Raw genomic sequence first — 14,499 nt, 5'->3', positions numbered from 1 at the left:
CAGGAAACCGAAGTATCCAAAATGGGTTTTAAATATATTAAGTTCTAAATGCAACTTTTAAACTCTTCCGATTGTAGGGTTGTTAAAGGCTGACTTCTTCATTGAAGGCTACCCCAGGCATAACTGGTGAAACGCACCAGATTTATGGACAGAAACTGAGATTTTTAGCTTGAAGGTAGGTTCCAAGGCTTGGGGGTTTAATATTTTTAGAAATCTTTTCTGTGTGCAACAGGCACCCTCATGACAGGAAAAACTTGCCCTGACAGGACAAATAGGACCCGGCACCTGCGGGCTGCCCCTAGGCTGAGGCTGGGTGACCGGAGGAAACCGCCCCCCCAAACCTCCGCACAGATCCCGCCCCTGGAAACCGCGCAGTGGCGGAGAAATTTTGCTGTTGAGAAACTTGAGACCTTGTGGAAAAACCATTCACAGTTAATCTAGGTTCAAATCACATTTTATGTTCACTTCGATAAACCAGACACAAGCGCTGCGATACGGATCATAGTAATTGCATCTTACAGAGCTCAAAAGAGTAATTAAGAGCATGGCAGCTCGTTCCGTGGGCCCTCCCGCCTGCCCTTTGGGGAATTCCGCCTATGCCCCGCAGTGGCCTGGACTGCAGGGACGAGGATGACACACCAACACACTTTCTTCCCTGGGCCTGGGGGCCAAGTCTAACCTGACCACTGGGGCGCGTTGATGTCTGCTGGCAGAGGGAGTTCTGTGAATCGCCTTCATTTAAGCTACTCAAGGTGGGGACAGGAAGCTGTTCAGCTCCGTGCAAGTGACTCCAGCTCACTCGTGTCACACGGCCTCTGTGACATCCACAGGGACTGCCACCCACCCTTGGTCTTTCTCAAGCCCACCTGGGAAAGTCCTGAGCCTCCCAAGGCCTCTGTTTCTCTCCCTCTTCTGCACCCCTCCCCGGCTAAGACCGAGACGCGTGAGTTGACGTGTCCCCCAAATTCATAGCCACGCGGAACCTCGGACTGCAGCCTTGTTTGGAGAGAGGGTTCTTGTAAATATAATTCCAGTGAAACGACGGTGAGGTCACACCAGACTAGGGTGGGCCCCAACCCCAAGATTGGTGTCCTTGTAAGAGGAGGGGAGGACACACAGAGAGAAGACCTCGGCAGACAGAGGCAGAGACTGGAGGGATGAACGCCAAGTCACGGAACACCAAGGTCGGCCAGGAGCCGCCAGGAGCCACCAGGCCCGGGAAGGAGGAGGCAGGATTTTCACAAAGGGAGGCCCTCGCGGGCAACAGCACCGCTGCCCCTCCTCTCGGACTTGGAGGAGGCAGGATTTTCACAAAGGGAGGCCCTCGCGAGCAACAGCACCGCTGCCCCTCCTCTCGGACTTCTACCTCCCAGGCCCTGGGGAACAGATTCTGTGAGCTCAAGCCTCCCCTTGGTGGCAGCTGTCACAGCAGCCCTAACAAGCAGGTACCCGTGGGCCCCATCTGCGGCCCTGATAAAGTACTCAGCCTCCCGGTCCCAGTTCCCTCATCTGTGAAATGAGGACAGTAAGATGCCTGTCTGATACACTTGGGCGAAGACTAGGCAGATTAATGCCCATCAGGTGCTCACAGCAGGGCCTGGCCCAGCTACCATGCCTGATGTCCCCACCCCCTTTCTAATTATTCCCCGAGAGAGTGCCTCAAAGTCCTCCTCTACCCACTAAGTCTCACTGTTGCAGACATAACAGAAACATGTGAATCTGTGGGAACTACATGTTTCACAAATCAGAGAGGCACTATTAAAGCCAGGCACAGAACCACTTGGGAGGCTGAGGCAGGAGGGTTGCCCTGGGCCACACAGTGAGTTCAAGACCAGTCTGCACTGCATAACAAGACCCTGTCTCAAAGACACGCTCACGGTCACACAGAAGGCTAGCTGCCACATACAGGCCCCAAACCCAGGGTCTCATTTCCATCTGCCAGACAGGTTAAAGACAGGAACCGCCTCTCCAGCTGTTCCCCTTGTGTTACTTTCTTGTGGCCCAAGACGCCACCAGAGACATGTGACTGTACAGCCACGCCCCTGTGCACTGCGTCCGCGGAGGCGGGATGTTTACACCCCGCTGGCCAGCAGCTTCCCTCTTGGGCAGTGACACCCAGGGAATAATTCAACAGGAAGAAGGTTAATGCGCGGGGAGATGTGGCAAATGCTGCTCCGTCCACACCTCCCTCGCTAGCAGCCTGGGGCGCGTTCGCCTCTGGCTCACAGGAAAGGACTTGGCTCTAGCCGAAGGCACACAGCAGGAAAGGACAGAGTCTCCAGGCTGACTTCAGCGTCTCTGGGCATCGCCAACAGGAGCCGCCTGATGGAGGCCGCGGGAAGGGGCGAAAGGACAGGAGACGCAGGGACAGCAGCACTCCAAGCCCACATCTGCCAGAGCGCGGGGCCTAACCCGAAAACCGGAAGTGAGCTGCGTGTCTGTGTAACGCCACGGGGCAGACGCCAAGGCTGCAAGGTGTCCCGCATACAGCCGGGGCCCCGCCAGCAGCCAGTGATCTGCGAGCTTCCCAACTCCTCCGTGTCCCAATTTTGTCACTGAGAAAAAGAACAGGGAGAGGAGGCGCCTTATAAGGTTCTTAAGAGCAGGGCTCACAGTGAGCAAGCCGGTCGTCACACGGCGGTGCCTCTGGTCTCCCAGCCACATCCCCCAGTCACAGCCTCCACAGCCTGGACCACAGAGCAGCAGCAGACCGGGAGGAGGAGGGGAGGGGGAGGGGAAGGGAAAGGGGCACCGTGATGAGAAGTCCCTGGTTTCATTCACAGATCCCCGGCCTCCCTCCCGCCCCGACTGCTGAACTGTGCGTTCACTCTCGCCGTTCCCTCTTCTGGCTCTCCTTTGCTCTCTGAAGTTCAAAGCTGTGTTTGCCAAGCTATGACAAATGTCCTCAAGCCCAAGAGCCAAGTGCCACAGACAGAAAACGCCCACGCCCTCAAGGGTGACCCCAGCCCCTGGGGGGGTGGCTCCCAGATGGAGACGGCAGCGCCAGGGCACCCGGCCCCGGGAGGCACAAGCCTGAGCCCCCCTCCCAACGCCCACCCCAGCCTTCGCAGGGCAGGAAGCCCGGGCAGTCGACGGTTCCGGGGCCTCTGAGGTCCGCTGCCTAAAATCAAGTAATAACCAGCCTTCTTGAAATGTGAAACTCTGCAACACTCAAGAACAAACGGGGGCAGACTTCCCAGTTCTCAAGAGGGTCTGCCATTCTTGAATCATACACAAATAGACACACACAGGTCGACGGCATCCTGTGCCGCGTTCCGCAATAGTAACAGACCAGGTCCTAGTCTGTGTGCTGCTTCTGCACCCGGACACTGCAAACCAGGCCATCCATAACGAATGGCGTCTCCTTAGCTCGCGGTCCTGGAGGCAGGGGAGGCCGAGAGTGTGGCGCCCACCTGTGCTCAGCTCCTGTCAAGGGCCTGGCACAGCACCACAGTGGAGAGGGTCAGGGCCAGAGCAGGTCTTTCCTCCTCTCACAAGGTGAGAAGGCCGCTGAGGACCCCGCCTCCTTACTCAGCTAATCCTATCACCTCCCAGAGGCCCCGCCTCCATATATCAGGAGCACGCAGATGTGGGCGCCGGGCTCCCGGCATGTGAATTACTGAGGGGCCACTCAAATCACGCTGTGCTCTCACTTCCAGACGGACATCCCCCCCGCCCACGTCAGGGGTTCATCCACAGGAGAAGCTAGCGGAGGTCGGCTCTCTGGGGGTGCAGCCGACACCCCTAGAGTGAGGCGCAGGAAGTAAGAGGTTCTGCACCGGAAAGGATGACGGCAGAAGGCGGCTCCTGGATGCCCAAGGTCAAGGTGCAGGAGGGGAAATCAAGGCAGAACAAGAGCACCACAGAAAACGTGCAAAGGGCAGAAGGGCATCCCAGTTTTGCCTTTTGTTTTTAATTTCAATAAACGTTAATGTGCAAGGTTTTGCCAGCTTTTCACAGAAAGTGTGAGGGAACCGAAAATTCTAAGTTGTTTACCCAAGCCAGTTACACAAACATGACTGCGAGACATAGGAAAATCCTCCTTCCCTCCAAATGCAGGGCAGAGCCCAGAGGGCCAGGCCACTGCTTGACAAAAATCCTCCAGGCCCTGCTCCGTCCTAAAAGCAAACCGTAGGGGAAGTGCGAAGAAAGCAGAACTGTGTTCCTGAACTCCCAGGAAGAGCCCCTGGCCACGTCCCAGCCTTGGGAGAGGGCAGCTCAGTTACAGATTTTCCTAGCGTTCTCTGATGGCCTCTCACGTGCTGTGTCCGTCACTAGGCCTTCCTCAGCGTACCCACGATGCACAAGTGTACAACGCAGGCCGGTGTAAAACTCCAACTGAAATTAAGTCGTATTAGGAACCGGGCAGCCTGATGCCTCACCTAACTGCCTTAATGAGTCCCTTTTATCCTTTAAACACCCCGCGCTTTGTCCTACCTGCCTGTGCACACAGGGAACCGTTCACTTCATGGTGGCTAAAAAGCATTAGACTTTAGCCGAATCCAGAAGCCAGTTTCAGTCTCAATTTGCTTTCATATTCTGGCTTCAGCCTTCCCTCTTCCTAAGAGAAACCATGACAGACATTTTCTCTCTCAAATCTATCATGTTACAGGGAAACATCCCAGATGATTTCTGCCTTCCGTCCTCTAATCAAATAAGCACAAGAGCTTGAAAGCAAAAAGTGAACGATTTTCCTGAAAGTCCAGGCCTTTTTCTCCCAAATATCCATCAGAGTAAAAAGGACAGGTACCTCTGGGCTGACCTTATGTGATCATTACCCACAGTTTTCATTTATAAGTAATGCGCCCACCGGCTGCTTACCCCTCCGTGATGGGAGCTGGTGGGTTTGATCTCAGTGATTCAGAAGCAGCAGGCGTGACACACGTCACGTCGGGTCAGCCTGGCACCGCTGAGCAGGGCCTTAACTCCGGCTTCCCCTCCATGGCCTAAAGTCGCCCGAATTACGGGGCCCCTCTGGCTGGGGAGTCTGCAGTGCACAGCCGGGGGAGACACCGCACAGGCCAGTGGACATTACCTGCGATAGCATGGACTCATTCATTAGAAATCCGAGCGTGCCTGACCCAGTCAAGGGGCGTGAAAACTGTAAACTCACATTCTGCTACCTGCCTGTTCCCATGTCCTCGGCTCACCTTTGCTGCCAGGGTCAGAGGGGGGTGCAGGGCACCCTCAGTTGCAAAATGAATCGTTGGCATCTCTACATTATCTGTGCAAAACAGAGGCTCGGCAGTGCTGAGGGATTTATCCATGGGCAAGAGCCAAGCGCGGGGCTGGGGCGCAAGCCGGGCGGTCAGGCCCGAGTCTGGTCCCACGGCCTTCGCACTGAGCATGGCTGCCTCCTGTGTGCGGTTTTCTAAAACCAGGGGATGTGCGTCAGGAAAAGGACACGTCCACGAGCACCGCAGCGTACCAGAGCCCAGGAAGAGGCAGGGCCAGGCCGATCCCCGGCTGGTAGAAGGGTGGCGGGACCCTCGTCCCTCCGCACCAGCTCCCTCTTCCTCTGAGGGAACAAGGATTAAACCCCACGGCGCCTGGGCCTCCTCGTGGTCTCTTCCTCGTGTCAGACATGGCCTCAGTTTCCCTTCCACATCTCCTACTTGGAGTAGCTACAAAACAGTCCTCAACGAACCTTGAGGGAATTAATCACTCCAGCCCTGCAGCCGAGGTGCCGAAACTCCAGCGCCCAAAACTTCCAACGGGTGTGGAATGCACGTGCTGGGCCACCCTGGGGACAGCGTCAGCTTCCTGTCCCCGACCAAAGAGGCCCTGGCAGAGCTTGCCCTGAAGTTCAGTGCAAACCGCTTCTCAGACGGAGAGGATGGCAACGGCGGAGCACCCAGCGGCACACAGGCGTCCTGGGAAGGATCTTCCATGCTCCAAAGCTACGCCTGCTGTCCAGAGACTGCCTGGGGACCCAGGGCTCTCAGGGGACAGAGCGGGCTCCGCCATGGCCACCAGGAAGGAAGATCGCAGCCAGGAGAGACTCTGAGCAGAAAGGTCAGCTCGGAGGTAAAGACCGAGTCTACCCCGATACAGAAGCAGAAGTAGACGCGCAGAACGTATGCGCACCTGGGAGGGATGCTGGATTCGGGAGCGTGCATCTCAGGGTTATTCCATGACCAGCCCTTGGGATCAGTACTGGGATCAGGACAGGAAGTCTATGGGGAAAGAAAGGACAGAAAGGGACAGAAAGCCTGCAGCAGGCCAGATGCCGGACTGGCGGTGACCTTGCACAAGACCCGCCCCCGCCCCCACTGGCTATCCTTATCTATAAATAAGGAGGGCAGTTTATGTGAGATCCCTGCCAAGCTCAATACCTCTGTAACTCAGTCCGCCGGCTGATTTAAGGTCTTCCCTGCCCCGCTGGGAAGCTCACCAAAATTCCGCTGGCACCGCGCTCCACGCCGAACAGGCCAGCTATTGTGGCTTCCCGGTGCCTGGTAACCACAGACATAAACCCAAATGCTCCCGAAACTGCAGCAGGGACCTGCGTGCCGCCACCCTCGTGAAGTCAGCCGCGTGAATGTGGAACGAGCTTGTCTATGGACCTTTTGTTGACACACAGTTAAAAAAAATCTCCTCTGCAACAGAGAAAGGCCCATTTGTTCCCCCAGGTCGGTCTGGAGTTAGCAGCGCCCAGAACTCCAGCCCCGGGCAGCAGCCAGGGCTGCACTGACCCACGCACGCAGAGGAGGCGGGGACTGTCACAGAGATGGGCTCTATTCTGCCCCCGGGACCCAGGGATCGCGGAAGTTGCCCTTGGCACTGACCACATAATGAACTCAGCACCCTGCTTCGCCCAGAAATAGACTTCGAGCACTAAACACAGCTCCCGGCATTTCCTCCGCCGGGAGGAGCGCCTCACAAGAACATCAGCAGTGAGCCAGGCATGGTGGCACACGCCCGCCCGTCATCCCAGCACGCAGGAAGCTGAGGCAGGAGGATCACTATGAGTTTATGGCCAGCCTCAACTACATAGTAAAACCCTGTCTTAAAAAAATAAAGAGTGAGATGTTAATCCACTGGCAGAGTATCCTTAGGGTACTGAGCTCCGAAGATAGAAAGAGGCCCTTGGTGAAAGTCTGGGACTCAGGAAGGAGCACTGCACGGTGAACACAGAGGTGTCTAGGGGCCTAAAGGACCCTCTCCTCTCTCCACCCAGCCACCCCACTGCCCCAGGGACCCACACCTTCCCCCAGAGGCTGAATGACCAGGCTTGGCTGGAGTTCCATAGAAGCCCCACCCACCCTATGCTGTCATGCAGAAGCAGTTATTAAGCACCTCATGTGTGCACAGCCTTTCCTTTCTTTCCAAAAAGGAGTCCTCAAGTTCGGGGTGCCCAGCACGAATGTACTCAGTGCCCAGACCTGTGTGTGTGTGTGTGTGTGTGTGTGTGTGTGTGTCTATGAACATTAACCCACCTAACAAGACAACCACTGTTGAACCAGTGCTCATCCGTCTGGGTCTCCATCTCCATCACGGGCAGGAAGGAGCTCTCTCAGGCGGGCACTCCGGGGAGAGGAGAAGGATCCACCCTGGCTCAGCTCGGAGGACCATGCTGGGCTCACTCACCATGTCTGCACAGGTGATGTGTGAGGAGCCTCCCAGAGTTTAAGGTCCCCAGTGACCGGCTGGCTTCCACACAGAGGGCGGCTTACGGTCTAGCGGCTGCTCCTTCACGTGTTCTGAGCGCTGAGCCCGGGGCTCAAAGTAGTCCCTGCATCGTGCAGAAGTCCCCGCAAGCCACAGGACACCAGTGCAGTTGCAAAGCCCCCTTCACAGTCCCCGGTGGGACGGGGCTGATCCCCTCTGGGACGGGGCTGATCCCCGCAGGAGAAAGCGGGTATTTCTGTGCAGCTATTGAGTCCTGACCCTCATGACTGCCGAGTCTACAATTACTTCTGCTGCAGACAGCTTTCATCTGATAGACAAACTGCCTCCTTGCAACTTAAAAAAAACAAAAGAGGAGAGTTTCCCAGAGGGGACGGTGATGGCTTCTGTCACATGTGAGACAGGGCTCAGAGGAGGAAGCGGAGAAGTCACGGATGGGGACCAGCAGGCCTCAGGGCCTGTCCTCGGGGAGCATTTTAGATCCCCGATGCCCACACTGGGCTCAGAGCCACCATGTGGATGCTTCGTACCGGTGGCCGCACAGGGGGCCGAGCCTGGCTCCCAGCTGTGCTCCCCGAGGGCCCCACGCGTGGGCCAGCGGACGCTTTCTCTCTGCGGCTCCTGCTCTGCAGAGACCCCGAGAACAGCGAGCTGTGTGTCTCTGTCCCCGCAGTGCGCAGCCCGGGGACTCGCCTCAGCTGCTCCTGCCTGACTGCGTGCATGCACCCTCACCCTTGAGACCCGTCCTGAAGCCACCCATGTCCCGGGACTGTGGGGCAGAACCACAAAGCGCCCACGCCCCGCTCCCCGCAGAGATGCCAGAGCCGACAGTTCTGGGTCACTCACCCTCACGAAGTCACTCTGTCCCCAACCCCTGCAGGCACCCCCAGGACCTGTGACACGGAGTCTTGATGCTGGGGCTTCCCGAGCCACGCACTGACACCAAGCAGACAAGGACAAAAGTCCTAGGCAGCAGGGCGGCCACCACGGCAGTCTCCTGGGTCCCTTAAAGATGAGGTTCAAAGCCAACTACCTCTGGTTTCGGTCCCCACCACTGCGGTTGCTGGGATAAAAGGCAAACATGTTCTTGGGGAAAATACTACAGTGGCAAACGCATTTCCACCTTGGACAGTCCGGTTCCTCAGCAGATCCGGGAGAAGATGGGTCAGAGTGGACGGGGCGGAACTCCAGCCCCGGGAGCAGGTCCCAACAGCGGCAGGTGCGTGTCCTGCACACCCGCTGTGCACTGGGGTTGCACCAGGTTTCACAAGCACTGTCTCGGTTATTCCTCTCAGCACGAGCGGGGATGCTGACCGCCCCTACTCCATGGGTAGTGGTTCAGCCATGCCCACACGCACCCTCCGTCACAGAGGCTCCAGCCCTGGGACCTGGCCCAGCCCTGGACTCGGCCTGTGAGCTTTCCTGGTGGCCCAGTGGGGAGCCCAGCAGGGGAAGGCAGGCCCAGTGCTCCTACTTGGAGCTGCAGGAAGAGGGTGCAGCGGGAAGCCAGCGTCACCACAGAGCTCCTGGCAGGCAAGGACAGAGGCCACCAAGTCCTTCGTGCCCCCTCAGTGTCTGCCTCAGGTCTCCAACAGCAAATCTCTCACACCAAGGGGACCAGGTGTCGAAGTGAAGCCGGGTGACGGCTCAGAGCCCTAAGAATACGCACCACTGACGCCTTCCAGGCCCAGGCAGAGTCCAGCCTGTGTCCCTCCTGGCTGTCACCCCCTACAGGACCACCAGACAGCCCTCTCGTGTGCACCGGAAACACCCAGAGCAGGGCGTCCACAGCCACCTCCCCCACATCCAGAGCCGGAACACATCTGTCACCACACCCCACCCTAGAGGCCAGTATGAATCATGGAGTGAGTCCCTGTCAGTGCAGCTACAGCCAACTCAGGCTGAGGATGGAAAAGCTGTCTGATCACTGGAGAACTGATGCCTAAGCATGGTGGACAGAAGAGGCTCTGGGCTGGCCTGGTGTGCTGGTGCACACCTGTGATCCCACCACACAGGAGGCTGAGGCAGGAGGATCACAGCACACGAGGGTGGGGGCTGCGAAGGCCGGAAGAGCAGAGACACGACTGTTCTGTGTGCATTCACGCTGGGCGTGGTCTCCGCACACTGTATGCTAACATCTCATTCAAACCGCACAGCAGCCACCTGTGAGGGAGGTTCTATCACTCTCAAGCCCATTTTATAGCTGGGGAGACTGAGGCACCAGGGCACCAAAGTGCCTCTCTGACCTTCCTGGAGTTGAAGAAGGCAGGATGTACGCTGGGTCACCATGAGCTGTCCCTCTGAGCACTCACAGAGCACTGACCCTGCAGGGGCACCCAAGACCCGCCCTGCTGGGACGCTGGGCAGGCCAGACACCCCAGCCTCTAGAAGATAAGGACTGTGTAAAAATGGTGCCTTAAAATCCTGCGCCTAAACCAGGACATGATCACATTATTTCACTGAACAGCGATTTTTATATCACCAAGAAATAGGTGAATGTAACTAAATTCTGAACACACTAAGCCTGAACTATTTGCAAAGTAACAGGAGTCACTTAGGCCTGAGGAGGCTACGGAATCTCGGATGGGCCAAGCAGGGCATGGGCCCCCAGCTCAGGCCCTGAAGTTTGGTTTGCTGTCGGAGAACTCAAAGCGGGAAGATGGCCTCCTTTTCTTTGTTTTTGCTCCAAGTGACCCTTGAAGGCAACAGCAGGTCTGCACCCAAGGGTGTATTTCACTTCCGGGTCACATCCCTCCACTGTAAGTGGCTCTCCTGGCCCCGCCCATCCTCCTCTGAAGGACCTGAGGCCTCTTCTGCCTGCTGAGGCACCCAAAGCTCAGTCCATCCCGTGTGATGAAAGCATCCCAGCAAAACCACCAGCCAGGGCACCAGCGTCCCCTTCCGTCCCCACCATGGACAGGGCGGAGGAGGGGCAGGTGCAGCAAAGCTGGAAGTGGACCCAGAAGGCTGAGCTTCCTGAGGCCCTGGCGGCCCCGTCTCCAGTGCAACCGTCCCAGGTTCAAACCTTTCTCCGACTTCTCAAAGCCTCGGGAACTCACTTCCGGTGTGGATTAACTGGAAACGGCGTACAGAAAGCCCTCCTCAGCACAGCGGAGGGCACACAGCGCGCTCCCTACAGCTGGGGACGGTGTTCAGTCAGACTCCAGCAGGGTAAAATCATTTCCAATTCAAGCTGCGGGTGTCCCTGAATCATTTCTACCTCAGGGTTCAGAGGTAGCATTTACTTTGCAGGGGCAGAGACCTGGCTCACTCCCCCGAATTAAACCTTGCCTTCTTCAACAGCATACGAAGTGGGTCAGGCGCCTGCCTCCTAGAGTAAGGATGAGATTTCTCCGCTTCCCTGGCAATGTGAAGCAAGTCATGTGACCCTGTTCTGGCCAATGGGATGTGAGCACAGGCGCCCTTCCCCGGAAATGGATGAGGCGCAGCTGGGGCCATCCTGGACTACATGGGTAAGGTCAACACTGAGGAACACAGCCAGGCACCACGGAGCTGCGGTGGAGCCATGTCAGGAATGTCCTGCGAGCGACCGACTTGCACTTCTGTGCACCCTTGCTAGGTGGGGCCGTGTATACCCAATGCATTCACTGGGCCTCGGGCCTCCTGTGTATCGGGTGAGGCTGGCAGTCAACTTCACTTATTTCGCACACGGGGAAAAGCACCCCAGGGAGATTAAGTGACTGGCCCAACACCAAACACCTCCAAGAGGCTGAGCTAGGTCCCTGGCTCTAGTGTCGGGCTCCTCTTCAGGGTGTGTGGCATATCCGTGTCAGCTGCCTCCCTAAGGCACACTCCGCCCACAGCAGAACGCACTGCACAGCAAATCCCATAAGCACCACGGCACACTGCCGAGTCCAAGAGTCACACAACACAGGGTATGCGGCCCTCGTAGGGAGACAGCGTGGTGATGGTTCACAAAGGCTCTTTTTTTTTTTTTTTTAGAAGCAGGGTCTCACTATGCAGTTCAGGCTGGCCTTGAGCTCACTTTGTAGCTCAGGCTGGTCTCGAACTCGAGACGATCCTCCTGCCTCAGCCTCCCGAGTACTGGGATTACAGGCGTGCGCCACCACACCCGGCTCACAAAGGGCTCTAAATCTGGAGGAAAGACAGAGCAGACGCTAAGCTGTAGAGCTTGGTGACCAATCCAAGATCCCTCAATAAATGGGGGACCTGAAGGGGGAACCCTACTCCTCAAGTTCAATCTGGTGTCTTTACTGCCACCCAAATATAAAGTGCAGGTGTCGCCTGCTGGGGCGTGACTACCGCTCTCCACCCTATCTCAGAGCTTTCCTGTGCTGATCTGTTTCTGAGTTTTGAGAGTAGCCATCAAATTCACCCCTCCCAAGTCCGAACTCCTACAAGGCACCTCACTACCGGCACCACGCGCCTGCGTCACACTGAATGAGCTAAGCACAAATGAGTGGCCGAGTGAGAGAATGAACACAACCGGCAGTCCTGACCCCGCCTCTCTCCTGCTCCCACCCCTCCCCTTCCTCTCAGTGCCTCTCCCGCTTTCAGGTCTTTTTTCTTTTTAGTTTCCACATTTGAGAGAAAACACGTGAGACTTGTCTACCTGTGTGTCCCTTGTCCCGTGTAACATGATGTCCCCTAGTTCTATTTTCCTGCAACTGGCACAATGTCATCCTTCTTTATGGCTGAGTAGTACTCCATCCTGCATGCATACCATATTTTCTTTATCCATTCATCTGCTGATGGGCACCTAGGCTGAGTTTATGTCTCAGCTATTGGGAACAGCACCACAAGAAACAGTACGCACATGTCTTTCTTGTACACTGACTTCATTTCCTTCAGCCACATATGCAGGAGTAGGACAGCTGGACCTTAGAGTAGCCCTATTTTTAGTTTTTGAGGAACTTCCATACTATTTTTATAGTGGCTACGGTACGTTACATTCCCACCAACAGCGTATGAGAGTTTTTCTCCGTATCCTCGCCAGCATTTGTCACTGATTTTTTTAAAAGCTCACTTTAAGTGGGAAAGATGATGCAGGTCTGCTCAAAACACACGTGTGGGATGAATGAAGGAAGAAGGAAGGCAGGGAGGGAGGAGCGGAGGGAGGGAGAGGAGCAGGGAGAGGGAGGGAGACAGGCAGGCTCTGCAGAGGCGGCTTCCAGTTCCAACTGCGCCCTCACAGCGCCCGACGGCTCCAACCGGACAGCAGGAAGGTGTCAGGAGGAGAAAGAGCAGCCGCCATTGCGGCACCCCATGCCCATCGCCCTAGCCCTTCCCCCGCCACCTCTCACCGCACCCCCACAGCCCAGCGCGAGGCCCAGACTCAGTCACTGTCCCCGAGGGGCTGCCGGACCCGCACAGCCCTGTTACAAACACCCCTCTCGCACTGGCGAGGCCCCCCACGAGGCCCCCTCGAGGAACGTGACAGCTGCAGGTAGCGGGACGTGCAAGTGCAAACCCTGCCTCCGCCGTCCGTGAGGCCGCCAGCGCGGGCAGCAGGGCGCAGGCTGCCGCTCCTGCAAGATCCAAAAGGGATCGAAACCAGGAGACGCCAGCCCCATGGCAGGCTTCCGTCCCAAAAGCCGAGCTGCTGTGGTGATCCGTACCCAACGCTGGAGTGCCAAAGCGAGCGGAGCCCGGGCACACACTGGAAACCCGCCGCCCACCTCCCTGTGGACCCCGCTGTCAGCGTGGGGACCCAGCCCCTGGCGCGTGGGTCCCAGAGCCACCACGCGGCCCCACACCTCCTCCGGGTCACCCTGTGAACACAGGTGGGTGCGACGGGAAGCTGCATGCTGGCCTCTCCGTCCCGCTGAGGGGAAGCCGCAGCGTGTGTGCAGCTGGGAACCGCGCTCCTTCCTTCAGAGGCCGGGAGACTGAGAATCCCAACCACGCTTCAAGGCAGCAGGGGCGACCTCTGAAACCGGCCAAGTCCCCAGGAGCTAAGCGACAGGGGAGGGTCACGAGGGCCAGCAGCACGCGCCTCACCTCCTCTTAGCTCCACATTATTAGAAAGAGAAGGACACAGGATCTAAGGTCTCCGAAGGGAAGTTAAGCATCAGCCAGCCGCTAACACAAACGAGGCCAGGAAGTGTGTCAGTGCACCGACATGCAGTCCAGAGGCCGCACGTGGGCACAAAGTGACCCCGATCCTCCCTCCGCCTCTTCACGGGCTCAGCCCCACCCCGGGGGAAGGGGGTTCACCATGACTTCCAGCAGGGAGGGGTCTTTTAGCAAAACCGCATACTGACTTTGCTACACCGGCAGGGGAGGAGCTTCCGATCCATCCAAAGACCCCAAGAACGGAGGTCGGCAGACAACGGCCAGGCCCAAAGCCTCCCTCTGCCTCCCGTGTGGAGTCCCACAGGAAACAGCCAGCGGCCTTACCTGCTGGTGGCTGGGGGATGCCCTCGAGTTACGCCCGCACAGCCGGGCTGTGGTGACAGAAACTGCCTTCAGCCTGCCGACCCCAGGAGGTCCACGAGTGGCCCTTTAAGAAAAAGTTCAGCCCCATCTTAGGGGCAGGCAATGCTCTGGGCATTGCAAAGCAATTTCCATTCTGCCTCTAGAAAGATCAAGACATTGGCAGGTAGCTGATCGCTCAAATCCTGACACGGATTTACAGGCATCGGGCTCTGAACCCCCTTCGGGGCGTGAGCAAGGGCTGCCACCCAGGGGAATCGCTGTCAAACAACAAGGAAGCGAACTACTCCTGCGCTGCGGGTCACAGGCTCTGACTGGAAAATCCAAAGGACCGGGCACCGTCACCAGCACCCCTGGGGACAGCCCTGGTGTCTGCAAAGCGGGTTTGACAGCCGGCCCAAGGGTCAGGAGGGACAAACTGACCCCCACAGACGGTCTGCAGCGTGCTGAGAA

The 14,499-nt window shown here is 57.4% G+C and overlaps 1 protein-coding gene across 2 annotated transcripts in view; it reads right to left on the bottom strand.

Annotated features, from left to right (window-relative positions):
• Nucleotides 1-14,499, bottom strand: part of Chst11 (carbohydrate (chondroitin 4) sulfotransferase 11) — a gene marked incomplete at its 5' end in the record, with an annotated part of 149,085 nt that overhangs the window by 77,840 nt on the left and 56,746 nt on the right.

This window comes from Chinchilla lanigera, unplaced genomic scaffold, assembly GCF_000276665.1.
Source record: "Chinchilla lanigera isolate Chin_1 unplaced genomic scaffold, ChiLan1.0 scaffold00004, whole genome shotgun sequence".
NCBI classification, from domain to species: Eukaryota; Metazoa; Chordata; class Mammalia; order Rodentia; family Chinchillidae; genus Chinchilla; species Chinchilla lanigera.
The sequence above is the reverse complement of the archived record's forward strand: the minus strand, read 5'-3'. Positions and strand labels throughout refer to the sequence as shown.